A 21,107-nucleotide genomic window follows, 5' to 3' on the forward strand; every position below is an offset into this window, starting at 1 on the left:
TGCTAAGCAACATGGGCAAAATCACTTAGTTTTGAAAGGATGAGATTTAGGGTAGAGTTTGTTGCATGGACTGTCTTTTATTTCAGCTTTCAAATCTTCCCTTTGGTAAATATATTTGATTGTTAAAAGAATTCTTCACTGTACAAAATTACAGATTCTAATGTATAAGGCTAGTAGTGCTAATATAGGCTATTGTCTTCCTTCACATGGATAAGGTATGATTGTTATATATTACCTCTGCTACTCCAGTAATGGAAATATTAAACAATACCATCTGGGACACATGAAAGGGAGTTGCTATTGTGCTCAAGATTTTCTTGTGGGCTTTCAATTGTGGTTTCTGTGAGAACAAATTGATGCTATTATGCCTCCTATGTTCTTATGAGAAGTCATGGCAAGCTTTTCCTATGGAAATAGAATGCTGTGCTGGTTGGGTGTTTAGCTTAATCCATGTTTGGCTCTGCTTACATTCTTATATATTAGTACATGCAATGAGCTACCATATGAATCTGCAACTAGACTACGGTTTCCTCCAGCAAAGTTAGTTAGCTCACAAAACAGACAATTTTCACCTATTTTGTACTTCCAAGCATAATCACATGGAAAACATCCAACATGCCAAGTAGAGGCACCTTTATCTGAACACCCCTTGAGCTGATCTGAACATGAACCAATTTCTACCCGGGGGGGGGGGGAGGCTTACTTCTTCTCATTATAAGCAGTAAAGAAAAGAAGATGCTTCACTAAATGTTTACCAAATGCATGCCTAACAAGATTTTTGTGCCAGGATGGTATGGCAACCTGATCCTGAAATCTCTTTGAAAGTATGAGAAGGTTCATCTCAAGTCCTTTGCATTTCCTGTCTAAACTGAAGTTAAAGTCTGTTTCTTTGCTAGAACTCCTAACCAAACTCCTTTGTTAAGGAGCACAAAGAAAAATTAGTTAGAGAGAAAAATTACATTTCAAATGGAAGTTTAGTGCAGGCTATGGTGTTTTTTTTTTACAGGATAAATTATTGTTAGATGTAAAATTGTTAAAGTAAAGTTAAATGTATTTGAGGGTGGATTCATGAACACAGATGTGTCTGCTAGAATGTCACACTCTGTACAAATAAATAATTTCTTGTTGAAGTTTTGATTGTATGACCTTATCTTTTCTAAATATTCACTGTTTACATTAATCAGAACATGCTATTTATTGAAGTTGGAATATTGATTTATAATAGTAGAATATTTTGTGCCCCAGGGAATAAGAGTTCTAACAGCAGTGCAACATGAGCAGGCATAATAGGGAGTTCCTGTGCTATTTAAATCAACAGCTATTATTCAATCAAGTTAATAAACTCCATTTGTTGATTGGAGAGCTGTCATCTGCAGACACTGATATTGAATGAATGGGATAATTTAGAAGACTTGCCACAGGAATATCATCCTTTCTGAACAGGATCACAAATCTAATTTTCCCCTGAGAAACACAATTTCAATGCAATTAAATTCATTTTTCCTCATTTCATTAATCAAGGACAAATACATTGATTTTAGTGTCCAGAGAATAATATAAAGACTTACTCCAGGATAAGAGTCAGCCCTAGAAAGAAAGATAAAATCTATAGCAATTAGAGTCTGCTGTCTTCAACCACAGCCTTTTATCCAGCATCATGGGATTTTTACTGCTGTGTATCTAGGAGTAGTACCACTCCTACCACATCCTTTACATATCACCAACAGAAGGAAACAAAAAGGAACCACCACATTTGTTTAATACTGGAGAATACGGAACTGCTAGTATTCCTTCTCCACAGTTTGAGGACAATTGTGACCTAGTGATCTGTTACTGAATTTGGTTACTAACTATTGACGCAGAACTTCAGATTTCCTGACTTCCCTTCTTATAGTTCTTGATCATTAAACCAGTTCTGGACTGACTCGGAGTAAGGCTATTATGAAGCTTTTAAGGAATATGTTGATTTGAAAGAGATGCAGTTGAATCATCCCTTTGAATTACATTTTTTAATTTAATTTTGAACTGAATCTTTGAATTGATTTGACACGTCATATCAGTTCAGATGACTCTTGAATTGCTTTGGAGATATTTGAAGGTGATTTGGAGATGAAATGGATTTTTTGGCTTGGCAGAGTTTCAAAGAGCGCTGCAGATTTCCTTCCAATTACTCAAGTAGGGAAAGGGAGATGGGCTCTAATTTTGGCATGAGTACCAACCAATTACTTTACTAATCTCTGCAAGCCTGCCTCTCAGTACTGCTTTAAAAAAGGTAGGTAACTCAATAATAAAGGCTTCAGTGAAACACACATGGTATCTAATTAGTATCTAAAAAAGCTGCTCTTTTTTGTCAGGGTTTATTTTACACTGAATGCTGCATAGCAAAAAATAATCACAATATGAAAACATTATTTATGTACATTGCTTAACATTATGAATCTGCATGTGGAAAAATCAGCAGTCTATATCATTACTCTTCCAGATACACTGAATTATAGCTTCCATCACACCAACCCATCATAAGCACTGGCAGTGTTGGTTGAAGGTTATGAAAGTTATAGCCCAACACATTTAGAGGACATCATGAAGGAAAGGTGGTTTGTGAATATGCATTCAAATAAGTGCTCTCTAATAAATTCTGTGAAGAGGAAGCCCAGACGTCTTCTGCAATATTTAACTAGAATTACAGTTGCTGGGGTTGTTATCCAGAGAATTTCAAGGAATAGTAATATGGCAGATGCCAGTTGATATACTTCTTCCCAACTGTATACTGTGCCACTGACTCATCCATCCATCCATCCATCCATCCATCCATCCATCCATCCATCCATCCCTAAGTCCTGTTTGTTGTTGGCACAAATTTAGGTTGTGCTTATGTTCTTGTTTTCATTTTTAACGCAATGTATATTTTTTCCAGTTTTATTGCACTGATATTAGTTACTGTTGTGACTGTGTACACTGTTGGAGCCATTTTAGACTGAAGTGATAAATAAAGACACAAATACATATCAATCCTGTCGATGGCAACACAAGTTCTCCTATTATCCTTCTGCTCCAGACCTCATAAATCCTCTGGGCAGCATCTCCTACCTTCCACGCTGCATCTTGTTCTCCCTTTCATTCCTGTGACAGTTACCAAAAGAGTGATCTGCTAGGGAAGGTAACTGCTAAAGTAATGTTTATCCACAATATTCTTCCAAATTTTATTCTACTGTCTTCCTGTGAACGAGAATTACAGACAATAAGTATTATTATTCATACAACTTTGGGAACTGTGCATATTAGAACACATGAGAGCTATGGTTAATACAATGAGAAAGCCTCTCATTTATAAAAACTATGAAGCCTAGAAAAAGAGCCGTTCAATTAGCTACATTTGTCTGACCTTTTTCTCTGGTGTGGATTTGGGGCTTCTGCTAGAATACTTTAATGCTTAACTCTTTACCTTGACATCCTATTCCCCCTGGAATCAGGATCTGGGTTTCTATTGCTAAGCTACTTTGGAGAAAAAAATCTGTAGAACCACAAAGATATGTTCAAAGGGGCTTAGCAGTGGAAGAATATGATTCAGGGATTGAAAAACAAAGGAGTTTTTATGCCCTGTTTGTTGTATAGTTATGCATATCTGTGCATATGTGTTTAAAGTATAGCAAACATTAGAGCAAGTAACCACATGGCCACTTTAGTTAATGCCCATTTTCTGACCACAATCTGTCTTTCATTATTATGAAAGGAAAGGAATGTTCAATGCACCTAGGAGGACATCAGGGTAATTTTGTACATGTCAGCACTTGTAACTTACTATAATGAAATGCCTTCTTATATGCTGTGGTATAATCTTTGAGAGGCTATTCTCATTATTTTTCTCACAAGGTTATTGAAGGTATTTTGGCTTGGATAAGTAACATGATAGACTGAAAGTGCATAAACATGCACTTTAGTGAAGTCACTTCACTAAATGGTTTCTGCCCTTCTTTTACAAGTTTACCATATGACTTTCTCCTTCATCACTTATTACAAAACATATTGGAGACCAATGGCTTTTTTTTTAGAGTTAGTGTATATATTCAGCAAATTGTTGTAGGAATTATAGTGAACTCCAGTGAACCTAATGAATGCTGTCTAATAATGCAAATCTTGTGAGCACCAGTGGATTTCTGCAGAGGAGTGCAATGGTAAAGAAAGTCCTCCATTTTTAACAGAACTCAATCTTCCATTGCCTGCAAAGGAAGGACCCTGAAGACTGAGGACTCCAGAAGTCAAATCCCCATAACATGCCATAATTGCTAGTAAATTTCTTTTACTACAGTAATCTGAGCATTATGTTTTATATTCTTTCCTCTGAAATAGAGCAGGACTTCCCCCCTAGACTTTCAGTTTCCATCTCATGCTACCCAAATAATTCACCATGTAGTTTTGCTAACCTAATAATAAAGGAGAAGACTTGTTTATATATTTATGTATAAACTTCTGATGTCATAGATAATACTGTGCCATTGAACTCCCAAATTACTGTTATACTTGTAATACTGGACATGGTACTAAATGTGGTAGGTTATGATACTATTTGAAATGGCTGGACTTAGACATCAATCACTTTGATTGACATGCTGTAGATCTGAGCCAGGATGAATAGTAACATTAGCCTATGGGGCGTGGGGGCATCTATGAGTCTATATAAGACAATTACACTTTATTAAACTGCATGCACATTATTATTTGAATAGCAAAGAGCAATGGAGAGAGAACATGAAAAAAATAATATAGTAAAGTATAGTAAATATTTAGCATATATTTCATTTGAAATAAGTCTGGAAGGCTTTGAAACAACAACAATATTGTTTGGCATAATTTTTGATGCTGATGCCTGTAGGTTTGAAGGCTATTTTTGATGGCTAAAATAGTGTTGGGAATTAATGTTTACTCTGCTTCCTAAATTAATCATTTTGTAAAACAGCCTTTTCTAGCCTGCTGGGGTCCTAATGAGATGAACTGGAACGGACATCGGTAAGCTTAACAATGAATATACTCTCTCTTAAGATGACCTCTTTACAAGCTTTGATCCCAGCCCCAAAGGTCAGCAGGCTGGGGAAGCCTTTAATAAAATTTTATCTCTATATAATTATAAATTATGTACATGTCTGCTCTATATACCTAAACATTATGGTATGTATTATTATTTTTAGTTTAGATTTTGAATGGTAGTATATTCATTCTCAAGAAGTATTTCTTATGTAATGTGACAAAGTTACAAAATCGCACAGAAAGAAGAAAAAGAAACTTTGTTGTTGAATTTATCAAACTATTTGTAGATCATATAATGAAATATATAAATCTAAAAGAAGAATTTCCATAATTGCTGGAAAAACAAATATTAAGAGAAATCATAACAGACTGGGGTTCTAAAATCTGTCATGTAAATGCAAGTTTTATAATCCTAGAAATAGGATGTCAGACGTAACTAAGCTATGAAAGCTGGAAAGATGTCAAACTTACAACATCCATCAAGCCCTGAGCAAAATAATATAAAGTTTCTTCTCTTTGCTTTTTTTTTTTATTTGAAGCATATGAAGTATATCTTATAATAAAACATGGAGTCTGGAATTTGAGGCTACATGGATTTATTTCACATTTACAGTAAAGTGTGTGGCAGTTGCTTGATTAGGAATTCTGAAAGATGTTGATCTAGAATCATCATGGCCACAGTGTCGCATATGGTTGTGCTGGTGTGTGAATTAGAGCTGGGTGCAAATGGCCTTTCAACATTCTCATTAAAATTTATGGCCAGAGAATTTGGCTGTACAATCTCTCTGAATCTCTCCAGGGGAGGGAGAGATTCTCAAACAATTGTTCAAGAGCAGGCCTAATGATATAGTTGTGACAAGAAGTGGGCAACAGAAGGGATGAGACAAAAGAACCAGGACTGGGATGGATGAGGGAACCCATACTTGGGTTCTGAAGCATTTGGATCTAATCTATATTCAGGTTTCGGCATCACCAATTTGTCTTTCTCTAAAATGAGTGTTTTGTGGCTGGCTACACCTCATCACAGTCATTTTGTGATGGTAGCTGTCTGCAAATGTCTCAATCAGAAGGAAAAGGTAGAACCCATTGGTTTGTTCTATTGCATTCCTTCTATATACAGTGGCTGACTGGGAAAACTTGGTTTTCTATTATCTAAGAATGGAAATATAAATATATGATAAGATACTAATTCACAATCCTCAATTGTGGTTTTAGATAATTTTTAAAAATTCAACAGATTAAATTTCTTTGTTGAGAACATGGAATTGACCATGGGCAATTTAATGAAGTGGGGGGAGTCACACTCCTACAAGTTACAATAATCCCCATTCATGGATGACATAGCTTTTGTGTTCTTGTGAAAGAAATGCTTGTAAGTTACATTTGTTCACATTTGGACATGAGATCAAAATCAAATACAGTTTGTCACACTCTGTACTATGGTTTGAATGACATACTAGGGTATCAGTGACAAGTGATTTCTTGGCTTTCAAAATACTGTTGTCAACCTTGCAGAATCACAATAAAAAGAAAGATTTCTATTGTACTCTGGGGCTACTGTATGGATTTCTCCATTGGCAGGCATAAGATATGCCAAACATAAAAACATCGTGCTAGGATAAATTACTGTTTCCTCTTAGAAATAATTTAGAATTAACGAGGCTTAGTCTCCAGTATTAATGTGGATAAAAACTCAATAGCAGTCAAGATAAACAGTATCGAGCTAAAATACAGTATCACGTATATAAAGGAAATCTTCCTTTCCCCTCCAGAAAAATATTCTCATTAAGAAATGCCAATCCACTTCTGGTTTTGTTTTGAAAGCTAGTTCATTACTTTTTGAGCCTATAAATCTGAAATCACAAGAAATCAATATTTTTACCCAAGGCTGTGCACCAGCTTCTTTTAAAGGTAAGATAATATTTGATTATATGCACTGCAGTGATAACTTACGATCTTGTAGTAACAAAAAAAAAATTATTAACAAACTCAAGCAACCACAATGTTAATATAATAACAAATAGATAGAATTACCACTGAGCATCAAATTAGAGTTAAAAAGTTTTGTTATGGAAATAACAAATAGAAGTCTGTTATCTTTAGTACTATAGAGTGAGACTTTTTATGTCTCAAACTCAGTTCTTACAGTTTTTCACTCCCTGAAGCTGGAATGTTTATTTCAAAGTAAACTTCCATTGGGACCAGGGACAGTTTCCCTAGAAAAACAAAGAGTCACTTGGGAGAAAGAATTATTACTGTACACTGTTACAGTTTTATGGGATACATTATCAATTTCAAAAAAACAGAGTCCCGATCTGAGTTGATAAGATCTTTGACATGATTCTAATAGTTTTAGTTAATGTTCTATATGTCCTTAAACTCATGGAGTTTCAAAATGCTGTACTCTGTACCCAATGAAATTATTAGTTTTGTGTAGGAAGTTGTATTGCTTTGTCCCCAGCCCAGCAGGGTTGGGTCACAGATATTTTTGGATTTGGAAGCAATGGCCACTTACTACAAGTACCTAAGGATTTAGTCCATGTCAATATAAAACAATAACATGATAACATAACATGAGACAGCAATCAAGGAATATAACATGAGAATCCTGAAAAATATAACATAAACAGAATAAAATAATATTGCAAGAATACAATAAGACAAAGAAAGACCTTACACTCTTTCTGCCAGTCAGGGAACCCCAAAGAAATTATGTAGGCAGACTTCTTCAAAGCCAGTAAACATGCAGCACCCTACCAGTTAGATCTGCATCAAAGTTGCGTCCCATGGAGGTTTCTGACTAGCTTACATAGACTCTGAACCATAATTAAGCACATCTGCTTTTAAATGGATTCTAAGAAGGACAAGGATTGCGGATTGCCTTCCTGCCAAGAATGAGACCGTCAAGGTAAAGGAGTCCTTGTTTATACCAGGTGGTAATGAGACCATCTCAAAGTTAAGGAGTATCTGTTTCTCAAGGATAATTGGATTGAACATGAGAAAGATCATCCTACTCTACACAGGTGTCTCACCAGGGACAAGGCCAAACAAAATATAACCAAAGTATGATCGTTTAATGACTGAAATAAATGCTCAGTTCTGTACTACGAACTGAACTATTACATGAAAATATAAAATCATATAGAATTTTATGTACCATGCATCTAAGGGAAACAGGTATACACCACTATTCATTTCCTCCTCACCAATCTTCCAGTGGAACCACCAGCACTACAGAAGGCAGTCCTACAAATTCATTTATAATTTTAGGGGCTCAGAGCACTGAGAAGTTTGAGGACTCCTGCATTAACCCACTACCTTAACAGTGTTGTAAATTTAAGATCATGTTTATTTGTTTCCCTATTAATCTTATATTCCAGAGGAACTTCCAGAGGGATGGATAAGGGAATAACAATATAGTGACCAGAAAGCTCATTGTTTTCCTGTATATTAGTTTAAAATATTGAAGTCTGTTTTTTGTTTCTATATACAGTGCATTCCACATGAAGATCACTAAAAACATGAAGGCAATGACCACTGTAGCCTTTAAATGATATTCAGGATCCTCATAACATAGTTCCCTGTGTTGGCTGCTGTTACAGAACAGAAACAATAATAAACAAAGCTGTACTGAAATACGAAAGATGAGTAGTGAAACTTGATCCTTATTTCTTATTCCAGCAAAACAATCCCACTACAAATAAGCATAAATAATATCTGAAAAAAGGGGGATTTTTATCTTAATCAGAATTTGAGCAGACAGACAGTATGGTGTAGTGGTTAAGGTGCAAGACTAGAAGATGAGACACCATTAATTCTAGTCCTCCTTTAGGCACAAAAGCTAAATGTATGACTTTGGGACAGCTTCAGCCCAACCCATCTCACAGAGTTGCTGTTGCGAGGAAAATAGAGGAAGCATTATATATGCCACCTTGAGTTGTACACATGAAAGTGGGATATAAATCTAATCAAGAAATGCATTGAGGGAAGGTATAATTGCATTTGTCCATGAATAACAGAATTAGTCTGATAAGTATCTGATTTTTCATTATAAAGTCACTTGTGGGAGCATTGTATTTAGGTCTGGCAAACAAATATGAGATTAGCTTGATTTATTGTACTTCTAATCTGCATGTGGCATCCATATGGGATTACAAGAAAATATGTGCTTCAGAGCACACAAACAATTAGAATTGTATTTTGCTTTTACTGACGTGGTTCATGGCTTCCAAAATCACAACAGATCTACTGGAATCTGAATACAGTCTCTTTTACGAATAAGGATGTACAATCTGTTTTTAAAAGGATATTTACCGTATATAGAAAATGTGATTCTTATTTAATTTTATCCCTTTTAGATATTTCTTTCCTTCATTATTCACATTCATAATAAGAAGCATCTGCCTGCAAATGAGAAGTTTCCTTTAATAATTATGCACTTCTTTGTTATTACAGAGTTGACCCAAATTCATTTTGGTGGTGCTAATTATCAGGGCAAATTCTCAGCACAGGGTGATTTCACAAGGTTGCTGTAGCATCTGTTTCACTAGAGTTACCTAGGCTAATGAGTGCTGAAATGAACACAATCACAATTAAAGACAATTTATACATTTAAATCCTGATTTCATGAATACATGTAAAAAGGTCCTTGGGTTCTTCAAAATGCTGATTCTGACCATGGAACAGATGATATAGGTTCAGAATGAATGTCTTGCTCCTAAGTCTTTTATAAAAAGGGGTTTAAATGTCTCAGAGAAAAAATTGAATGTTTCAGTACTTTCCTAAATGGTTATGATATTCCCCTTGCCATTAGTACTTGTGATTTTGAGTTTAAATCCATTTTCTACACATAATTTACCTCAGTAAATGATCTACTCAAATCTTTAGTTGCTCATAGATGATCTGATCATTGGTGTGCAGTAGAAGCCACAGTGACATCATATACATTTGGTAAATGACACAAATTATTCACATTATTTGCACCATGACATTATGATGACATGATAACACTGGGCCTCTGCTCCTCCCCACCCCCAAACCACTGTGGATCTGAAGCTGATGGACAAAAAGAAAGATTACCTCCTTCATCTCATATTACTTCTCTGCGAGCAATTCTCATATTTCATTTCAGAATAAGTGACTAGGCCAGCTTCTATTATCATGGAATTCCACTCCTTCCACCACATATCACTGCTTTCTAGATTTTCAGACCAGAACACAGCAGGAACATGGACATGATATGGGACCAAAAATTAGTTGCTTGGTCTCTCAGCAGTCTTAAAAGCCAAGGTGAGCTCAGCTTTTCGTGACCAAATGGATACACCTATGTTTTCTTGGAAACAATACAAAAATAATTTTCCACTGCTGTCTTCTGGTACTCTTTTTTACATTTATATATACTTCCAATCTAACCTATATCCTTAGGACTTCCAGGTAGTTTCTCATCCAAATACTGGCTGAGTCAAGGCTGATTAGGATCTGCCAACTTCAATTCTCATGGTAGCTCAAACAAATCACTTCCTGGACTGGCATGAAAAATTACATGAGGATGGAATCATGACCTTTCACTCTGAAACATCATGAAGACAGAATCTAAAGTCAATAAATGTGTATTTTTACTTTAAAAACAGTTGGAAAAACAGTTCCAAATAATTCTTCAGCTCAGCAGTTAAAAATGTTACACATGATGAAATGATCCAATTACCTGACACAGTACATCCAACAGATTCTCCATATTCTTAAGAAAAAAAAATCATGAATCATTGAATAGTAATTGACGGAAATATCTACAGATATACAGTGGTTTCAGAATTCATTAAAACAGTCTGATATATTTCTAAATGTATATCAAGTTGTACAGCATTTTGGCATTCACTGATCAGAAATCAATGGCAGTATGTGTCAAAGAGCCATCAAATTGATTGATGTTGGCACTGTGTACTGTGAAATTCCTGACTAGAAGCCTTGTATTTGTGCATACTGGTGCCTTTTGTGATAAGAACAGACAACATCACTGGCACAGACCTCTTGCATTCTTGGCTATCCTCCTGGTAGTTCCATATTCTTATCAAGAGGTTATTTTTAGTTCATAGTTATGGAGGCTTTATTCACAATTAAGGCAGAAATTATCATTGAGTATAGATTCCCCATCTCTCTGATTTTTTTTTAACTATAAATAGCCCTTGAACATTTCAAAGTGTTTTATTCTTTGTCCTATCCTGATGATGGCACAGAGAGAATTCCAGCTTTCTTTGCAGCTGTGTGCATGTGGCACAGGCCAAGGGGACACGTCTGCCCTTTCCTGCAAAGTTCAGGCATGAATACTCATAATATCATGTCCTGCTTTTCCTCTAAAAAGCAATGGCTCATTCTAATCCACCTGTGAGTTTAAAAGGCCATAATTTAAATTTCACACTACAGCTGAGATTTTAACCTCGAATTGAAGCAGATGGGCTATATTCATCCAGAAGGAAGACACTGAACTCATTTAATTAACCCCCAATTGGTACACAGCTGTGCATGCTTAATCATGGGGTGAGGTTAGATGCAGTGATTAGGAGAGGACTATGTGGTTTGCATATACCAAAAAAACAAAACAAGAATGCGGACACAATTTTATTCTAAGATGTTCTTAGCTCAATCCTATGCAAGTTCATTTGGAATGAAAGGCTCTGGATTCAGTGGATATTTTTCATTTATATGCACATATACATACACACACACACACATACAGAAAACATCAGTACATGATTTCACATGATTTTTTGAGCCAATGTGCAACAATGGTTTTTAATTGTGCATTAAACAGTACGGTTTAACTGTCTACTGCTTTTAAGCTGAGGATGCGCATGCTAGAACCATGTATGACTGATATATCCATCCACTGCCATTTTTTAAGTCATGTTCTGAAGCTGTTAAATATAGACATTTAGTTGCTCACTCAATTCCAAATGGTTCTGAGCAGCTTATATCAAGCCACACACATACACACACACACAAATTGAATCATCATAATAAAAACAATATTGCCTAATGACATCACTCAATGGGAGTAGGTCAATCCTCATTGCCCCCAAATGCTTTCCTGAAGAGCCATATCTTCAAGGCTTTTCTGAAGCCCAACAAGGAGAGGGAGGTCTGGATACCAGAGGCAAGCTATTCCACAGAAGAGGAGGCTACACAGAGAATGCTCAACTATGGGGTCCCTGCAGATGGCATTCCCTCAGTGTTAAGGTTCTTAACAAGCTTTTTCTCCCTGTTCCTACTGGATGGGCAAGGCCAACCTAAAGCAGTGGTCTTGAAGGTATCCAGGATCTGAGCCACGCAAAGCTCGAAAGGTGATAACCAGCACCCTGAAGTGCATCCAGAAACAGAGTGGTAACCCACGTAACTCTCAGAGTAGTGGTATCACGTAAACTAATCTAAGTATACCCATCATTACCGAGGCTGCCTTATGCTGCATCCACTGAACCTTCCATATATATGATGGATATATGTTCCGTTGCCTTATTGTACCACCCTAAGATTTTTTGGCAATCTCCTAGCTATCTTTGCCATTTGCAGAATTGGGCTGTGGAAAGTTGTAGCATCAGCAGAGTGAGCCCCTTCATTAAGTATCAGTCTCAGACAACAGATGCTAGGACAAGTAGTAAGGAACTGGAGAGAGCAGTTTTTTAACCATTCATCCTGGATCATTACATGGCTAGCAAAGACAGTGTGTGTGAGAAAAAGTATATCTCCCTGTCTGCTTGATACCTGTGGAGAATAGGGGATTAGAAATTAATTAATAATTTAAACTAATAATCTCAACAGAATAGTAGTAACTTGATAGCAACTAGACTCCTGATGATAATTCTTTGGCTCTTCCCATTTTTAAGTAGATTTTAATGGAGAATTGGCCACTGAGGATGCTGTTCAGTCTGGAGCCTAAACTATCTAATAATACTACTGAGAATACTGACATCTTCTAGAGATTCAATATTCAAGCATAATTTTATATGATGATGCAATCATACTGCATCAGATTAATATGTGATGTTCACTGTAGCCAACTAGAGCCTGAAGTGCCTTTAATCTCCTCCCACCAGCCAACAGTCCAAAGCCAGCATCCCTGTTAGTTATTAACTCAGGAAGTGATTTCATCCATATGCAACTAAAATTGTATTGAAATAGAAGTTTGAAAGATTCACTTGAGTTTTTCACTTAGCAATGGGCAATTGTCCAAAGTGGCTTCATGCCAAACAAAAACAAAAGAAAAAACCCTCTACACAGACAGATTTAAATAGGCTCACCTACATGAAAATTATCTAAGCAGTGAATAAAGTTCTCTCTTTGGTGGCATGATTAAGCAAGCCACTAGATCTATCTCAAGCTACAAAGATGAATTTTGTTCAAGGGACTAGAAATTACTGAAAACCTTGTCTTTGGTTTTGCAGGATCATTCAGAGATCATGATAAGAAGAGAACATCTCAGTGATTTTTAGCAATGGGGGATTTCAAGGCCAAAAGTTCAAAACTTATCAGAATTTCTCCAAGTTATTCTTTTCCAATCTGAAAAAAACCCAAAACACTCTCCTTTGACAATTTTTACCCAGCATTAAACTAAGCTACAGTACAACATAATTTCTACGGGAAAACGATGCTAATAGGAACAATGAAAAAATGTTGTGTAAATATTCTTTCAGGTCTCAAACTCCTGTGCTCAACTCTGAATGCAGGCAATGGTTCAGACTGTTTTCAAAGAATCTTAAACTTCCATAGATGTTCATCAAAGGTTGCTGAACAGGAAGATCGAGAATAGCAGACTTGCTACAGAAAGATGGCCTGCTCATGAGTATCCATTTTGTCCTAAATCCCAGCAGAATTTTGGGTTGTTTCAGAGCTGGGAGGGGGTATTCACCCCCCCCACACACTTGTAGACTTTTTCTGATAAGAGTTTCGTAGTTGAAAAAAAAAAAACTAGGGTAGCCTATAATTACTTATAATGTTATGAAGGAGAACATCATGACATATTCTGACAAAGTCTTTTTGTTCCATTGTAGCAAATTTTTTTGTGTCAGACTAAACTTATTACCATATTAGCTTGGCAGTTGTACATGCAAAAGGCACCTGGGTACCTTTATTGACCTCAAGTTAAAAAGCTTGATACAGTTGCTAAAAAGGCAAATACTACCTGCAGTAACAGGAGTGTAGAGCATGGGAAGTAGTTGTTCCATTCTGCCCTGATCAGATGCTGTTTGGACTATTGTGTCCAGTTCTGGGCACCACCATTAAAAAAAGACAGTTACAAATTGGAACAAGTTCAGAAAAAGCATACTAGGTTAAGGACACCAAACCCTATGAGGAATAGTTAAAGGATCTAAGTATGTTTAACTTACAGAAAAGATGACTAAGGAAAGATATGTTAGCAGTCTTCAGCTATCTGATGAGGTATAACATAAAAAAGGGAGTGGATGTATTCTCTGTTGCATGCAGGAGAGGATCAAAATTAGGGGGTTAGACCCTAAAGGTTCAAGCTAGACATCAGGAGGTACTTCCTGACTGTATTAGCTGTTAGCCAGTGGAATAGGCTGCCTCATGATATGAGTTCTCATTCATTAGAGAGACTGAATGGCCATCTGTCAGAGATGCCGTAATGAATCATGCACTGAGTGGGAATTTGAACTACATGGCTTCTACGGTCACTTCTAATTCTGTTTCTGATTCTATGATTTAGCTTACAAACCAGAAAATTATCTTGTGAATGTTCCTTATTTTTCAACAATGCCCCACTTGAGTAACCAATAGGCTTGAGAGGTTTTCAATATATAAGGTTCTGTGTGAAAGATATTACATCCTGTGTTGTGCATTTGGGAAGAAAAGGTAAGCTCTGTCTCATTTCAGCTTTCCAGTAGAGGGTCAATTTGCCAGATGCTCTGTTGGGGACACTATTGAGTCACAGCAACATATGAGGTTTGTCACATGCATATTCTAGAATAAGTATGAGGTATGATAGACTTGCCAGGTGCTTTGTTTATTGAGCATGCACCATAAGAGCAATCCCTCAAACTCCCTGAAATTTATTTGCAATAGTTCATGAAGGGAGAAAATTTGAGAGCTACCTAATTTGGTTGCAGCACCAAATTGGAAAACACAGCACTGTGACATTTTATACTTGCCTGTATACTTCTTAAACAATTTCCTTTTTTTTTTTAATTTTAACTTGAAACTAAAACACAGGTTCTTGTCAGCAGTCCTATCAGTTGTCCATTATAGGCATAGTAATTTATTTCTGGCTAGACTGGTTTGTGAAGCCTAGTTTGCCTTTCAAGAAAACTTTGATGGGAACACCACTGCTAATCATATAAGTGTTTAATTACAGAGGCTAACAGCCCCTTGATATGGTCTTATCAGCTTTGAACTTCAGTGACAGCATCAGATGTAGGGATTAGCAAAGAAAATATTTTCTTTCCAAGTGGTTCAGATTTCCAGCATGTGAATCACCTTTGCTTTCAAACGTGAGCCCATGTGATCTCAGCAGTTTCCAAGCTTTGCACACTGTTTATTTCTACCACTTGTTTTTCTTCATACCAATTCTCTGAACTGGCATCAAAATAATCATGATATGTAAAAAGATGGACTACTGTATTCACCAAATACTTTTTAAGTTCAGATCCTACTTCAAAGCCAAAACTGAAACATTTTTTCACTTACATGAAGCCACAGTTACTTTTCCCAGAACAATGATTACATTTGTATTTAATCCAGTTCTGACTACTGCATGAGGTAGTTATAGATCACTCTACTGAAGCTTACTTTGCTAACCAGTTAAACATTGTGAGAAAATACTCTGCTCTCCTCTGCTCAAGTCCTTGGAGAAAGATTTGTCTAGAATTTAGTCTGGGCAGCATTAATCTCCCAATATTACACATGCTGTTTGTGGTTTTTAAAGGAAAACAACTGTTCCAAGCATATAGCAAAGTACCCTTTAATTCTAAGGAAGTTCAGGTTTTTCCAGCCACAAAATACTAGTCTCTCTCTACACTAAGATACACTTTTATTAACCTTAACATTCTGGTTTCCTTCAAAGTTTGGCAAAATGGTTTTGGATATACTGTATGTCCCATCATAATTATACACAATGAGAGGTGCGTATGATGCCATTATTTTCCTTATCAAGAAGTTCGATGGTAAAAACTAACTCAATTTTCTGCCATTTCTGTGCTCACATATCAATGGCTCTCATGTGTACAAACTGATGGCTCTGTTACAACTGTTTAACTGGGTGAAAGGGGAGAATGTGTTATGGGAATTCCAAAAAGAAATTATTGATAGTTAGTTAAACCCAAGAGGTTTAGCTTCAGCTTTAAACAGACCCAGTCTTGCACAGAATTTCTTGCATAGGGTTTAACTAATTGCCCCATGTCAGCTGTGTCATGAGAACTCCTGACTTGGTGTCTAATGAATTCTTATTTTTCCCAAGACTGAGATGAAGCCCTAGGAGTCCTATCTAGAAATCTGCCTGTAAGGCTGTTTCAGTCTTCACACCTCACGGCCACACAGAAGGGCAAGGGGGTGAAAAATGAGCAAATTGGCTGTGAATAACATTCCCCCACCCCAACCCACTGTTGACAGTGATGCTGCTACTCATTGTAGTATTGTGGATTTTTTTCTGTTGTTTTTTTTTGCCGGGGGGGGGGCTGGTTTACAAAGAAAGAGAGAAAAGGGAAATGGGATCAGAAGTATCCCCACCATATCCCCAGCTATACCCACCATTAATAACCTGGATAAGAATGTGGAACAAATGCTTCTCAGATTTTCAGAAGATACAAAATTGGATAAGTTATCTAGTGTTCTACAAGTTAACAATATGATCTTGAGTTTTATTTCAAGGTAGAAAAGTGAGCCGAAAATAACAGAATGAAATTTAATAGACATAAATGCAAAGTGATGCACTCAGGAAACAGAAATCAAACACCCATATCTTGGGTGAGTAATACTGCAGTTGACAATAGTACTTATAAAAAAGGTTTTGAGTAGTCATAGTAAATAAAAGCAAGTTCAGTTTTAGGCTGCATCAACAGAAGTATTACACCCAAATCACAGGAAATAATAGTTCTACTGTTGGTCAGCCTTGTTTCCAGGCACTATTCACCACTCTAAGAAAAATTCAGGCAAATTGGGAGAGCCCATTAGAAGACAATATCTGTAACTCAGGGTTGAACTGTGGAGATCTTGATGCTTTCTGAGCTTGGCTGTTTGCTTGCAGATGTTTCATTACCCAACTAGGTAACATAATCAGTTTGAGTGAGGGTGAGGTTTGCTGCCTGTTTACATACTGTAGCTTGCCCTGCCAGTTTCTTTCCTAGGTTTTTTATTGTCTCTTTTGAATGGTGTATAAATGTGGTTTATCTCTATGTGTCTATTGATGGCTGATTTGTCTGAATGCCAAGCTTCCAGGAATTCTCTAGCAATTTTGGATTTGGCTTGGTCTAAGATACTAAGAGTTTCCCAGCTGAAACTGTGGTTGAGTCTGTCCATGTGTTGCGAGATTTAGGAGTTTTCATCATGTCTTCTGACAGCTAGTTGGTGTTTGTGGATGCACTCTGCTAGTCTTCTGCCTGTCTGTCCTACATAATGACTGTTACAGTCCATGCACTGAATGTTGTACAGAAAATTACCCTGTTTTTTCTTCTTGGGCTACTGGATCTTTTGGTTTGCTTAAGATGTCTTGGAGGGCTTTAGTTGGTTTGTGTGCTACAGTGGTACCATATGGTTGTAGCATTCTGTCAGTTGTTTCTGAGATGTTTTTGATGTATGGGAGTGTTGTTAACCTTTTCACAGGTTGTACTTGTGCTGTGGCAGGTTGAGAAGTCAGGGACTTTTTGGTAAAGTTGTGTGGGAATCCATTTTGTTGGAAGAAATTGTATAGCTGGACTGTTTCCTCTTTCTGGCATTCCAGGTTGCTGCACTGTGTTTGTGCTCATCTGAATAACATTCTTACACAGCTTCTCTTGAGGGAGGTTGGGTTGTTACTTTGGCAGTGGAGCACTTGGCTAGTGTGGGTTGCTTTCTGACAGATTTGGGTTTCTAGTTTGCCATCATTGCTACTGTTATGTAGTTTGCCATTAATGTTAGAGAGATCAAGCCTCTGGGTAAAAAGTTAGAATAGAAATCCTGGATTCAATCTTAATTACACCAACCTCACAGGGAAGGCCTATGCTGGAATTTGAAAGATGTTTCTTAAGAATTTAGAAAGCACAGTTTCCAGTTTTGGATAATTATCACCACACCCTAGCAGTGCACCATTCAGGAGCTGGGAACATCTTCAGCAGAGAATGGGTTTAGGGCAGAGGGATAAATAAAACACCCCTTGATTGAGATAAAGTTCTAATTGCTGAAGCTAAATTTAGGGCATTTGGGAAGAAGCCCTTTTCCCACCATAGACCTGGAAAACAATTCCAAGATATTTAAAGGACTTAATTTATTCAGTTTCATGGCCACTTAGCTGCTACCTGTGAGTTCTAGGACATTTAGGAAATTCTAAGACTGTTGCCTTTTCATAGTTAATTGCTCATTCTTCATCCTTACTATGACTGGTGAATGATCTTAAGACATGTTTTTATCCAATCAAGGACTGAGATGGAGAACTACCTCATCAGCAAAGAGAAGTAGGGATATATATCTATGAGCTAACTCTGGAGGGAAGAAGTCAGGACTATTCTGATAATAGACCAAATAATTTATATAGAGGTTAAATAGTAGTGGTGCCAATACACAGCCCTAACTCCCTTCAATGAATGATTCACCCTTGTGGGGTGAATCAGACCTTTACAGTAGGAGCTTTCAAGAAGCTTACAGCAACCATAGAAGCCATATATTTACTGCATATATCTATCATAGAAGTGGTAAGTTTCTTCTATAGCCTAGCTTTTGACAGCGAAACAAAGGCAAACCTAAAATCAATGAGAGCAGTATATGAACCAATTCTGCTTTAGCCAGGTGCTTTTCTGCTATCTGTGTTCAGGGGGAGAGCAATTGGCTCTAAAGCTGGTCTGTGCCTACTTGAGGGTTTCTTTTCCTTCCAGCCAATCCAACAGTTTGGCATACAATTTGCTGGTCATACTTAGTAAACTATTAGGATGGCAATTGGCTGGTAAATCCCTTTCCCCTTTTTATAGGTGGGGATTATTATTGTTGTACCCCCATCCTTTGGAGCCATTTCAGACCAATCTTTAAAGGAGAGCAGAGAGGCTAATACTAAGGCTGGGCTCTTCATGTGTGCAACAAGGGAATGAAAATGCTGGCTGGGGAGTTCTGGGAGTTGAAATCTACACATCTTATAGTTGCTAAGGTTGAGAAACACTGGTTTAAAGAAAACTAGTATAATTTGCTGTTATATAATTTATATAATATATAATTTATTATATATATATAATATATATAATATTTATATTTATATAAATTATAATTTATATCATGTTATATGTAATAAGGAGCTGACTGTGGCTCAGATCATGAGCTTCTTACTGCAAAATTTAGGCTTAAATTGAAGAATGTAGGGAAAACCACTAGACCACTCAGATATGACTTAGATCATATTCCTTGTGAGTACACAGTGAAGGTGATGAATAGATTTAGAGGATTAGATTTGGTAGACAGAGTGCCTGAAGAACTATGGACGGAGGTCTGTAACATTGTACAGGAGGCAGCAACCAAAACCATCCCAAAGAAAAAGAAATGCAAGAAAGCAAAATGGCTGTCTGATGAGGCTTTACAAATAGCTGTGGAAAGAAGGAATGCGAAAAGCAAGGGTGAAAGGGAAAGATATAGGCAACTGAATGCAGATTTCCAGAGAATAGCAAGGAGAGATAAGAAGGCCTTCTTAAATGAACAATGCAAAGAAATCAAGGAAAACAATAGAATGGGGAAGACTAGAGATCTCTGCAAGAAAATTGGAGATATCAAAGGAACGTTTAATGCAAAGATGGGCATGATAAAGGACAAAAAAGGCAGGGACCTAACAGAAGCAGAAGAGATTAAGAAGAGGTGGCAAGAATACACAGAAGAACTCTACAAGAAAGATTTTAATGTCCCTGATGTCCATGGTGGTGTGGTCACTGACCTTGAGCCAGACATCCTAGAGAGTGAAGTCAAGTGGGCCTTAGGAAGCATTGCTAACAACAAAGCTAGTGGAGATGACAATATTCCAGCTGAGTTATTTAAAATACTAAAAGACGATGCTGTTAAAGTGCTGCACTCAATATGCCAGCAAGTTTGGAAAACGCAACAGTGGCCACGGGATTGGAAAAGGTCAGTTTACATTCCAATTCCAAAGAAGGGCAATGCCAAAGAATGCTCAAACTATTGCACAATTGCACTTATTTCACATGCTAGCAAGGTCATGCTCAAAATCCTACAAGCTAGGCTTCAGCAGTATGTGAATCAAGAACTACTGGATGTACAAGCTGGGTTTCGAAGAGGCAGAGGAACTAGAGATCAAATTGCCAACATTCGCTGGATCATGGAGAAAGCACGAGAGTTCCAGAAAAACATCTACTTCTGCTTCATTGACTATGCAAAAGCCTTTGATTGTGTGGATCACAACAAACTGTGGCAAATTCTTAAAGAGATGGGGGTACCAGACCATCTTACCTGTCTCTTGAGAAATCTGTATGCGGGCCAAGAAGCAACAGTTAGAACTGGTCACGGAACAACAGATTGGTTCAAAATAGGGAAAGGAGTACGACGAGGCTGTATACTGTCACCCTGCTTATTTAACTTATATGCAGAGTACATCATGAGAAATGCCAGGCTGGAAGAATCACAAGCCGGAATTAAGATTGCAGGGAGAATCATCAACAACCTCAGATATGCAGACGATACCACCCTAATGGCAGAAAGTGAAGAAGAACTAAAGAGCCTCTTGATGAGGGTGAAAGAGGAGAGTGCGAAAGCTGGCTTGAAACTCAACATTAAAAAAACTAAGATCATGGCATCTGGACCCATCAATTCCTGGCAAATAGAAGGGGTAGAAATGGAAGCAGTAACAGACTTCATTTATTTGGGCTCCAAGATCACCGCAGATGGAGACTGCAGCCATG

This window comes from Python bivittatus, unplaced genomic scaffold, assembly GCF_059951505.1.
Source record: "Python bivittatus isolate LINGU-HERP-01145 unplaced genomic scaffold, Pbiv_v1 ctg000850_np1212, whole genome shotgun sequence".
Taxonomy (NCBI): domain Eukaryota; kingdom Metazoa; phylum Chordata; class Lepidosauria; order Squamata; family Pythonidae; genus Python; species Python bivittatus.